This window comes from Nelusetta ayraudi, unplaced genomic scaffold, assembly GCF_046127955.1.
Source record: "Nelusetta ayraudi isolate G7.1 ecotype Tasmania unplaced genomic scaffold, CSIRO-AGI_Nayr_v1 ptg000002l, whole genome shotgun sequence".
Classification (NCBI taxonomy): domain Eukaryota; kingdom Metazoa; phylum Chordata; class Actinopteri; order Tetraodontiformes; family Monacanthidae; genus Nelusetta; species Nelusetta ayraudi.
The window spans coordinates 9426408-9437710 of NW_027466052.1; the positions used below are offsets into that span (position 1 = coordinate 9426408).

The 11303-nt window shown below is 41.8% G+C and overlaps 1 protein-coding gene across 10 annotated transcripts in view; it reads right to left on the reverse strand.

The window, feature by feature from the left end:
* tead1b (TEA domain family member 1b) overlaps positions 1-2571 on the reverse strand; it is a 40849-nt gene extending 38278 nt beyond the window's left edge. For 2 of the 10 annotated variants that reach the window (XM_076022603.1, XM_076022586.1), the window contains exons 1-2: positions 2104-2570; positions 1380-1586 (exon numbers count right to left, since the gene is read on the reverse strand). The gene's annotated coding sequence lies outside the window, so the exon portion shown is untranslated. Of the gene's footprint in view, positions 1-1379; positions 1587-1665; positions 1970-2103 lie in introns of those variants that run through there. The other 8 variants (XM_076022639.1, XM_076022610.1, XM_076022650.1 and 5 more) reach the window with 6 other exon arrangements.
* Positions 2572-11303: the final 8732 nt, after the last annotated feature.

Consider the following 11303-nt stretch of genomic DNA (forward strand, 5'->3'; position numbering starts at 1 on the left):
TAAAGTCTCATTCAAACAAAGACAACATCCTATTATTGCACAAATGTTATGCAGGCTATGGTCCAACAGGTCCATTGGTTGCATAAGCCTAAAACAAAGCATCTTTTTCTACCCCTAGCTTTTTTTCCCCCCTTTCTTTCTTTCATCCCAGGCAGCAGATTTAAACTGAGACTCGTCTGGTGTTACAACCAATTATTTTCAAGTTCTCTCTTGGAAATAAGTTTTTCAGGTTGTCGAAATTGAGCCTGCCGCGACAGCATCAGATTGGCCATTTTATTTCCTGCAAAGTTACATCAAATAGTGTTTGAGGATCAGATGCAATAACCAACAGCTTTCTTGTCAGGCAAAAAAAGACAAAGAAAATGCTACAGCAGCTGGAAATAAAAGCAGCTATGGATTTTCACATCACTTCCACTGAATACTTGATGATCTTCTGGCATGCAAATATGTAATATGGGAATGTGGAATATGGAATACATCAAAGCCTTGAGGCGTCTGTATTCCTGGACTTTGAATCAAGAACATTTGCAATTGCAATGGCCATCCATCTGAGCATGCACATTCTGATTGAATCCGTGCAGCATATCTGAGCTGTGTGAACTGTGACCTGATGACTGGACGGGGATGTTTGTTCACAGCAAACCAAACCTGACAATTTAAAAGTGCAAACATTCAGTGGTGTCAAGGAGTGCGGGGCTTAAATGGAGGGGCTGGGGGTGTGTAGGGGTTACTGGGCAAAGTATGAAGCAAACAGTCTCCTGAAGCTAACTGTCCCGCTGCTAATGAACGCGTTTTGTCCTCATTCTCTTCTCGCACTTGGCTAAACAGCCTCGGTCATTTCTACAAGAACATTTATGGGGGGTGAAACCACGCCGAAGAGTAAAACTTTGTGACACAGCTGGCCACCAGTTGAGTTGATGGGGGAGTTTTTTTTTTTTTTTTAGCTGAGCAGGCATTTCCCAAAGTCGAGGAGGGGGGAGGAAAACACTGTGGGGGGGGGCCCCGCAAAAAGTCCGGAGAGCAGCGCACCTATTTTAGCTAACTTTACTCGTCAACTGCGCACAAAGATTTGTTTTAAACGCGTTGTGAGGATGTCATTTCGTTCAAGACCCCCAAAGCAATCCTTATTTTCCCCTCAAAGAAACCGCTATTGAATACAGTTAAATTATTTGAATATGTTGCCCACAATTTGCCGTTAAAAAAACACCGAGCTAAATAAAACAAACCAGAATGGTTTTTTTTTGTTTGTTTTGTTTTTGTTTTTTCTCCCCTCCGGTTCCGTTGTGTTGCACCAGAAACAACATGGAGAGCACTCACACACAGAGTAACATGGACCGCGGAGAGAAGTCGCAAACATAAACACGAGAGCTGTTACTTACACAGAGATCCGCCGCCGAATTCAGGAACGGGGAGACCGCCGCCGTCAAACCGTGTGGAAGCAACAAGTCTCCACAGTTCTGGTTTGTTTCTTCTCCTCCGAGCTGCTCCGATAATTCTCCGGCGAAACCTCCAACAAGTCGCCGCTGCTGCTGCTGCTGCTGCTGCTGGTGGTGGTGCTGCTGCGGCGGCGGCGGCGGCGGAGCCAACTGGGGGAAGGAAAACAGCAACGATCTCAACCGTCATCTTGTCCAAAAACAGTTTTTTCGTGCACTGTATCTCTCGCACTTTATCCACTAATCCAGCCGGGAATTCCCCGGCAACCGAGCGCTGAAGGACCGTGTGCCTGGCGGATCGCATCGGGCCGTCTGAGCGAGGTCGTTTTTTTTTCTCTCTCTCTCCCTCTCTCTCTCAGAAAAATGTGAAAAATGTCAAAGATTTTTTCGCCGCTCGCTGTGTCAGAGCCGCCGAGCGGAGTGGCTCCAAGTGGAGCGCCCTGTTTGCAAAGCAGGCGGCCAGGATCGGCCATGTATCTAACTCGGCGATGGGAGCGGACGAACCTACTGTTAATTCGCCACATGGGATAAAGAGCTAAATCTCCAAATAAGTCAAAACGTGTTTGCTTGCAGTTGCGCACCGGTTCCTTTTCATCATACTCGCCAACTAAACGCCAACAGAAGTCCACAACAGGCAGTTTGGATACCTGCAAGTCCCATTGAAACTTACCTCGTTATTGATACCTCATCTAAAATGCCAAGCACTTTCGCTAATGGGCTGTTACGGGTTTTTCTTTTTCTTTTTCTTTTTTTACTTTTACGCAAAGTTATTCTGCTGTGCCTGGGCCAGCCGGGAAAGGTGTTGTTGGTGAGTGGCTTCGCGCACTGACAGAGATTCGAAGAATGCTCGGAATGAGAACAGGAATGAAATGAACGCAAAGAGCGAGTTTGCGCCGGGGCGGAGCGAGAGGTGGCGTCATCCCGAGCCCCGGCAGGCAGCCTGGGCAGCAGGCAGGCAGGCAGGCAGCAGGCAGCAGGCGGCGGGGAAGGGACACAACATCCCGGGAAGTGACGCCTTCACGGACACCGCCAAACTCCGATTTCACAGTTGCGTAGAGGTTACGGAGGCATTGAACGGAGGGCCCGTGAATCCATCTCGACTCCCTGACATGACCTCAGCCAAAAAATAAACAAAAAGAAACACATGACTAAAAATTCGATCCGATCGCTGTTTTAGTTTTTGATGTGATGATTTTAGAGTAGACTGTAAAAGCTTCGGTCTTAATCCGCAATGGTTTCACATGATTATGTCGCGACTAATTCAAAGTGTGACAGAGATTTGAAAACTGTGTGTACACTACTGCTTACTTTTGTGTAAAACTAATAAAAGTAACCTACACTGAACAAACTTCAGTATAAACTGATGCGTACAAATAACTAACATTCAGGCTATAATGTAGAAGCAATAATTCTGTATTCCATCTATTTATGGCAGCATACATGTGAATATATGAAATTCATTAGATTGATCATTTTAGTTTTATCATGACATAAATATGTTTGGATTTTGGTGTTTAGTTTGATTTGTTTTCTTATTAAATTAAGCTGATGATTTTCTAAAAAGTTGTGACTCTGACTTTTCATTAAAACATTAAGGACTTTAAAATGAGACTTTCAGTAAACATGTAATTGTCATTAACACATCAGTCATTGACTGATTAATATACAACTTTGACAACTGTACAAATTACACTGCATCCTATTTCAGTTGTACTTCAGGGTACTGCAATGTTTTGCTCATTAAGGCCACAGCAGCGATATTTCCAACAGCACCAAAAGGCGGCAAGAGAAAAATGCAGCTTTCAAAGCAACATAAAAAAAAATGCACATTTAAAAATATACAATTCTTAAACTGCTGTATCTCATGTACAGTTCCTCCAATACTCAGTTGCCCACAATAATTTTGTTTTAGGCACAATCCTCTGTTTATTCCTATTAAAAGTATTAGTAATTACCTACAACCAGGTGCAATGATCACATCATGTTTCCCTGTAATGGAGATTAAAACGACATTAAATTTGTTTTGTGCTGTAAAATAGAAGTAAAGAACATATATATTTAATTGTATTTTAAGAGCATGAGACAACAGTGTATATATTCAATGTGTCAGCAGTGGGATTGACACATTCTAGTATTATTACACCTATAAATTCAGTGTCTCCTCTTGACACAAACATGTCATTGAAATAAAAGCTATTATATCTTCATTCACCTGTCATTGTAGGTTTCTCCCAGTAAAGCTGCTTTCGGCAGAACCACACGTGCAAATTCAAACTATTTTCAGCAGAAATTCTCATTGAAGGCAGGTCTGCAGACCTGTCTGTACAAGTCATCCATTATGAGCCTGTGGTTTGACACCAATCCTTCATAATATAAGGATCTATAAAAATGACAACAGGCCAGTGAGGACATCCATCAAGACCTTTGAAAACATGTCCCTGCACATTTCAGCAACAGTGAGACACAGTTGAGGTGTTTGCTCTACATGTAGATGTTTTTTCATATGCTTGTTAAGGTATTTATTTTTTCGGTTGTTTCTTTAAACATGCATTTCCTGCTGTATCTGACTGGAAGCAGTCAAAGCCTCTGATCTTCAAATTGCAAATCAATCAAAGATGAATCAAAAATCTCTTAAAGCTTCTATATCCAGATCACTTTTGCAGCAAAGACAGTGTGTCTTATATTTGGTGTCACTGTGCATTGGAATTCATAAATACACACAGAGGAGAAGTACATAGTGTCATTGCACCTCACAGAGGTGTGCAGTCAGTAGGTTCCAAAGACAGATAAGTTAAGGTTTTAAAGATCAGTTAATTTATTTATTTATTTATTTATTTTTTGTTTACTGATTTCTGTGCTGTGGGCTGTACAGCGAGTAAATGTCGCCAGAGATAAATCAGCATGAAAAGCATGGCTGAACATAATTAGACACAGTGTAACGCCTGCAAGTGAATTGCGTGTCTTTTTGATGTGGCATAGTGTGGACGTAAGAACACTCGGCATGGATGATTTCCTGAATCGTTTGGGCTTATCTAGACATCATAGGAAGCACTTATAAAGGGAGGACAAAACACAGAAAGTGTTTCTCATATTAAAAGCAACACTTTCACCAATGCCAGCACCCTTGACATGAGAAAAAAAGAGCAGCGACAACCGAAACCCAACAGAAACTTTGAGAAATTCTGTTGTATTTAAGTGTTTAGGTCAGTGTCTTTTTCATTTTTTTTTCACAGTGGGGGTCTTTGTTTTTTGTTTTGTACTTTTACTCGTAAATTATCCACATGATTTGGCGCGATATCATTATTGATATGGTAGGTCCAGTAGTATGCACTTTAATCCACAAAATGAACAAAAGGAGACTAATGGAAGTGACCTCACGATGAACCAGTCTGACTGCCGTGTGGTAATAATGCTGTGATAACACATTCTGTCCACACAACAGGCAGCTGTTTCCAGGTGTCTTACGCCGATGTATCAGCTCACTGAACAATCCCACAGTGTAATGAGTCAGGATTTTGTTTTCCTGTCTCTGTCCTCAGATACGTCTGTCTGATGTGAATTGATTTTCATATGTTTTTCCTATTAACCGTGCCGTCTGATATTTTAAACCATTTTTTTTTGGTACCTAATATTTCTCCCAGGGCAAAGATTATTTCTGCCGTTTACTCTTTCATCTAAAAAAAAAAACAAAACATCTGTTTGTTTTTATCAGCTTCATAAGAAGTGTAGTTTTCTCAGCCTTGGCGTTCACTCCTGACTCCCGGGTTTTCGAGAGCGATGAGGGTGCTTTGTGCTTCGATTTAAACCTGCTGCTCCGAGCCTCTGAGGGAGGCCACGGTGCAATAGAATTAACCTGGCTCCGTTCATTTTCACTCCAGACCTGTGCAGCCACTGCCGCTGGCTGGCCGGCCTGGTCCGGTTCAGCCTGGCCTACGTCCCCGTCTAATCTGATAGGTGTTTAAGGCCAGGTGCTACTCTGGCTTCGACTGCTCGGCCAGCCACCATGATTCACTTTGTCCAGAGATAAGAGAAGGACTAGTGAGGGCCTCTCTCTGCTCAAATAAACTGGAGTAGGGTTTTGATGTTTTTAAATTAGTTTTGTCCTTTTTTGTTTGCTGTTTGGAGGTGCACAACTTCCTGACTGGAAGCCTGACGCTGTAAAAAAAAGTCAATCTAAGGCCACCTGACCGCATTTACTGTATGTGTAAGACAATTATTGGTGGTCCTCAGATTAAAGGTTCAATTTAAGTTGAGTTGAAGTTCAGTTAAATTTTTTTGGTTCTACCTTTTTGTGGTGCCAGCCATGGTCAGGACTCTATTGAAAAAGAGATTTTTGATCTCAATAATAAATTCTTGATCAGATAAAGGTGTAAATTCAACCAATCAATTTATATCAAATGAAATCAGCCGCAACATCATACTTGGATGTCTTTCCTGCTTGTAAAGTTTGCAAATATATACCCCACTTTACCGTTTGATTTACTGCCAACTAATCACTGGTCAGATTTCTTTCATTTATAATAAAGACGCATGTCTTTGCGAGTCTAAGGCAACACATCGAGAAACTCAGAAAACAGTGCCACATAGACGCCATAAAGGGGCTACGTTCAGGAAAGATGTCAGTAGTGGAATTAAAATGGCCAGTCAGTCATCGCAAACATCCTGAGCAGTGAGCAGAGGGACGGCAAAATATGAGATAGCTCCGTAAAAACCAAGTGCCTTGGTATTTCCAGCCACATTGTATCAGAAATAGCAGCTGCAGTAAAAGGAGCAAAGAGGGCACAGCACAGGCTCCTTGGGCTGCCAGGGTTAGTTTGACCTCTGCCAGGTCAAACCATCAAACCACTGCTCTACTGCTGAGCTCAATTAACGACACCGCCGTCATTTTCTCGGTTCTGTTTCATCAGAAACAATCATCTCACGTAACTGGAAAAAAAAAAATCCAAGTTTGTTTTTTCTGGATCAATAGGGAGGTTTTCCTTTATAGACATGATGTCTTTAAACGTCAATATTGTGTCGCCTGCACAATTAAGCTTAATTGCTCCTTTTCCTTTCCCACTTTTGCAGCTACAATAATGAAGTCGTAAAACGACGCTGGGTACTAAAATAAAGTTGGCGTGAAATGTAAAAGACGTTCTCCATACATATTCGGCAACAATTTCAAAATGTTCTCAGTATTGGACATGCTTTTGGACTCAGCGGTGTAAGTTGAGGTCACACACAACACTGTTTGAGTTATGGCTCATTTGACGGAGTGAAGTTTGGACAAAATCGCCACCAATGCGGCCCTGAATGTTTCCGTACGCCGCCGCCGCAGCAGCAGCAGCTGCCTGGCTGCTTTTTATCACACTTTTGAACAGGCTGCATACCTGCTAGTTCTCCACAAATCTCTTTATCTCGTTGGCAGCTCACTTGCCTGCCCAATAGAAGTTTGCGCCAGCAGGACACAGACATTAAAGACAGATTATTGCGTAACCAATGTTTGAAATGTGATTATAACCAGATGTGCATGCAGATTGTATCTGCGTCGGAGGATTTTCGCAGTATCACACAGATGCATGCTATCACAACAGAGCTCTGTGTCCTGCCATCAGAGAGAATCAGAGCGCCCTCCAGTTTCTGCCATTTGGCAAGGAAAGGCTGGGCGCACCAACACCACAGCAACATTTTATTTTTATTTTTTTTATAAGGAATTGCTCCTGCAAGAAATAGTGCAGCTTGACACACGGCTGCAAAGATTGTCAAATACAGTCATTCGGCACGAGGGAGTAAATTGCAATCCAAAAAATGTGCCCGCGACGAGAAAGTACAGTGAGCGGTGACAGACGTGCAGAACATGGATAACATCTGAAAGGTTCCGAGGCATGAGCTCAAATCAATAACAATCACGCAGGAGTTCCTGAACCCTCTCTAGCACAAAGTACTCCTCCTCAGCATCGCTCTCGCCAAGCCTACCTTTTTATGACTTATTGTTAACGGCTGTCGTGATGTATAAAAGACAGACGTAGTGTGGTAGTACCATGTGTGGAGAGGCTTGTTTTATATGAATACTGTGGTATATAAAAGCAGATAGATACAGGAGCGTAATTGCACCTAATGGCTGGAAATACTCCTGTTTAAGAAACGCCGGCGTATGATGTCTGATTATGGGTGATCATCTCCTGCTTTTTCTTTTTTTTTTTTTTGTGAAAAAGCGCAGCTCCCAGGTACACGGGGCTTTACTGATGATAGTGCTTCAGACAATGGGGCTATTGAAATGCATTCTCACTGTCCCGGCTTAAATGTCAGAGGATAAGGCTGGCAAGAAACCCAGGGCTCGTTTTATAGTCGGCGACCATCCTCGGCCAAAAGTAAGAGCAGCTGGCATGGCGCTATGTTGAGGATCGGCCATTCAGCAGCCTCCTATCCCAGATTGTAGTCCTGTAAGGACTTTCTTTTCTTCAAAAATCCAACAATGAGTTAACAATGAGTGTGCTAATGCACACAAAGAATGTAAAATAGAAATATCCACTGTACAGTCATGCATTTTAAAATCGGATGGCAAGAAAAAATACTGCATATACAAGTTGTGTTGATTAATCCATAATTTCTGACATCCCACTCCATTCAGCCTCTTCCAGCTGCGATGTCGGGAAAAATTCATTATTAGCCGATGTTCTCAGAGCTTCAATAGTATTACCCTGACATCTCAAATTAAGTGCAATATCATAGAACAAGGAATAACATTAACACTACAATGTGTTCTCTTGGAATTAGATGCAACTGAATTTTAACCCGTTATTTCGAGAACAGACAGTATTACTATTAGCTACGACAAGGTTCGAAACTATGACACAGGCAAAAGGCTAAAGAGCAGTGACCTCTTTCCCAGATATAGGCTGATCAGAGTGGGAGCCTGGAGCCACATTAAACATGGCGGGTGGATGATGTCAGCGGGAGAGACAAACCCTGCAGCCGCAACCCCCGTTAGCTTTTTGCTCATCGCTTATTAGCACATTTTAAATGAAATCAGCACATGCACAGTGAACGCTTTATCTCTCGACTCATCTACACATCGCAAACGTTGACAGATGTCTTGCAAACTCACAAGGGTGCGCCCTCTACTGGGCACACTGGTACTGCTGTCACATCGAACATTTAATATTAATTTAACTTAATGTGCTGAATGTGCTGATGCTTTTGAACAGAACCACAGTGTGTGTGTGTGTGTGTGTGTGTGTGTGTGTGTGTGTGTGTGTGTGTGTGTGTGTGTGTGTGTGTGTGTGAAATTTCAGTTTCATCCACCACGTGATCTAAACTTGCCCAGTCCAGCCAGACAATATTTCTTGCTGTTATCTAGTTGTGTTGCAGGTCTTATAAATAACAGACAATATGAAATTCTCCAGATTAATTACGACGACTGGAAATGGCAAATGCAAATGAATGCAAGTTGGAATGAGCAAGTCTCACATTCTTTGTACGAAACACTGTCATTATCATAAGAGTTTTATCTTGGTAGGTGTGTTGCTTCAGTTTGTTTAGTTTTTTTTTACATTTTTATTTCATTTGTTTCTTAATTTGTCTCCTATTATTCTTAAATAGAAAGGGCTTACAATAAAAGTAAATTTGTATTGAAAACTGAAAATGGATTATAAAAACAAAATAAGAAGACAAGGTCAACATGTCACCTTCAAATTAGCGATAATCAAAGTTTGTGGCTGGGATGAAACAAATAAAATTTGAAGGATTTCTGACAAATTCAAGCTTCTCGGGTTACTGACAAAAAATGCAATTACAAATGTTTGTACTCTGCCGCAAGTGCTGCCTAATTTCCGACAAAGGCACGCCTGATTCATTCAAGGATGCTCAGCAGCATTCTTGGAGTTCATCAAAATTTACACTGTTGACTTGATAAAGGAACGCGGAATACTTGCATATTTGCAGATTTAGCCCGAAGAGAAGTCTTAAATGGGCTTTTGAAAAAAGGAAAAGTTGCAGGAATGGAACTGAAAAGAAACACACAAATGGCTGAAAAAGAATGCGAGTCCAAAAATCTATTAAAAGTACGGCCTCTTTACGCTTGCTGAGGAAAAAGTGAAGCTTTTGTCAAAGATTTTGAGTCTGATCATTATTTGTCAACTTGTTTCCCCACTTTTCATTTAATTCTCTAACCCTCTAATCAGAGATTCTGCAAATTTTATATTTCGCTGGGTGATGGCAAGACTGTTGCTCATGACTATATACCATTTGTGGCACTTACATTGTTTCAGTTATGTTTTTCTTTTGCAGATTGTTCATTTCTATGTCCTGCAAGACATCAACGACTTCTCTTCCCATACAAAGATTTCAGACTGATTGGGCGAAAGGTGACAAATATACAGATGACTGTGTTGAACACTAGTTACTCAGTTAACAACCGAGTGTCTGTCGCTACGTGATTGGTACGTCGCCTCACTCTTCGCTGTGCGGCAAGGCGCAGAGGGCCCGGCCGGGCTTCGAACCCCCAGACTACCGGGTAATCATCATGCGTGCTTAACCAGCTGGCCAAAGGGAAATCCCCTTGGCCAAGTAGCCAGGGCGCATGATCAATTGGGGGCACAATGACAGGACCGTCAACTGTCACAGCTGCAAAATGTTTGAAACACGCAGGAACCGTCTTCCAATATCTGCCTTTATTCTTCTTTCTGTTGCTGAGAGGGTCATTTTCTACTCGGCTGTAATGTAAAAGTCCTACTGAGACGTGACCTCCTCCTCTCCCCCACGTGACACATTGTTTTCTCCGCAGGTTTCTGCTTAAGAGGATGATTTGCGTGAAAGTGGTAAAATAATGACATTATATTTTTACACTCATCTCCAGGCTTTTAATTTTTTTTTTTTTCCATCAACTTACACAGCTTCTGTCATTTCCGTTCAATTTCAGGCATTTGATTACGCCGCCACCTGAAGGCTAATCTCCGCTCCCTGGCGACGACTTCGCTGCTTGATTCTTTTTGATCTCAAGGGAAGGGTCATTTAATAAAGGGAGAAAGAAGCAGCGATGTTGAAAGGCGTCAGTAAACAAATGGCGCTGCAGACAAAGTGCAGGCACTTGTGCTTCTGCTTCCCCTGTTTGTCATTTTAATGTTATTTCAAATATCCAGAAAGGATCCATAATCAGGAACCACGAGGCGCAGAAAATCAAGTCTTGTCTGCATATGACATCTCGTCTGGCGCAACTGGCACAACAACACAACAGCTCAATGCCAAAAGGCCACAATGCTAAAGTGTCACAGCAAAGTCTTGATGCACAGTGGGTTCTAAAATTTGGCAGAGGGGCCGGATCAGCAGCAGCAGCAGATGGATGGAGTGTTTTGGTGACCCAACTCATAGGAATAAAACAAATATATGAAGAAAACAAAAGTGTTACAACAAAATATGTCTTTGAAGCCCAACTGTATTTTGCTCCTTATTGAAACTATTCTGAAAACACTTTTTTTTAAAAAATGGATGAAATGCAGCTATTTTACGATACTAATATAATTTCTACGAGTTCGACGGGCTGGATTTTGGTGTGAGAATCAGAACACACGCAGTGTGGAGTCCCACTGCTGTTACACCACAAAGCAATTTGTCTGTATGTATGAACTGAATGAAAGTTGCATCTTTGATGTTCTCCACATTGTTGGGTTTTATTTCTGAGTTTTTGTTGTTGTTGTTTTTTTTTAAAAATAGCAAAAGAAAATATGACCAGAGAGGAATTGGTACAGGAATCACAAATCACAAAAATGAAAACATTACCTTCACTCTTTGTGTGTATTGTCACTTTTACTACAGGACACAAAACACAAACAAATGAATTGAATATGTCCGCCGTCACGGCACTAACAATTAATGGAAACGGAACCACGCCAA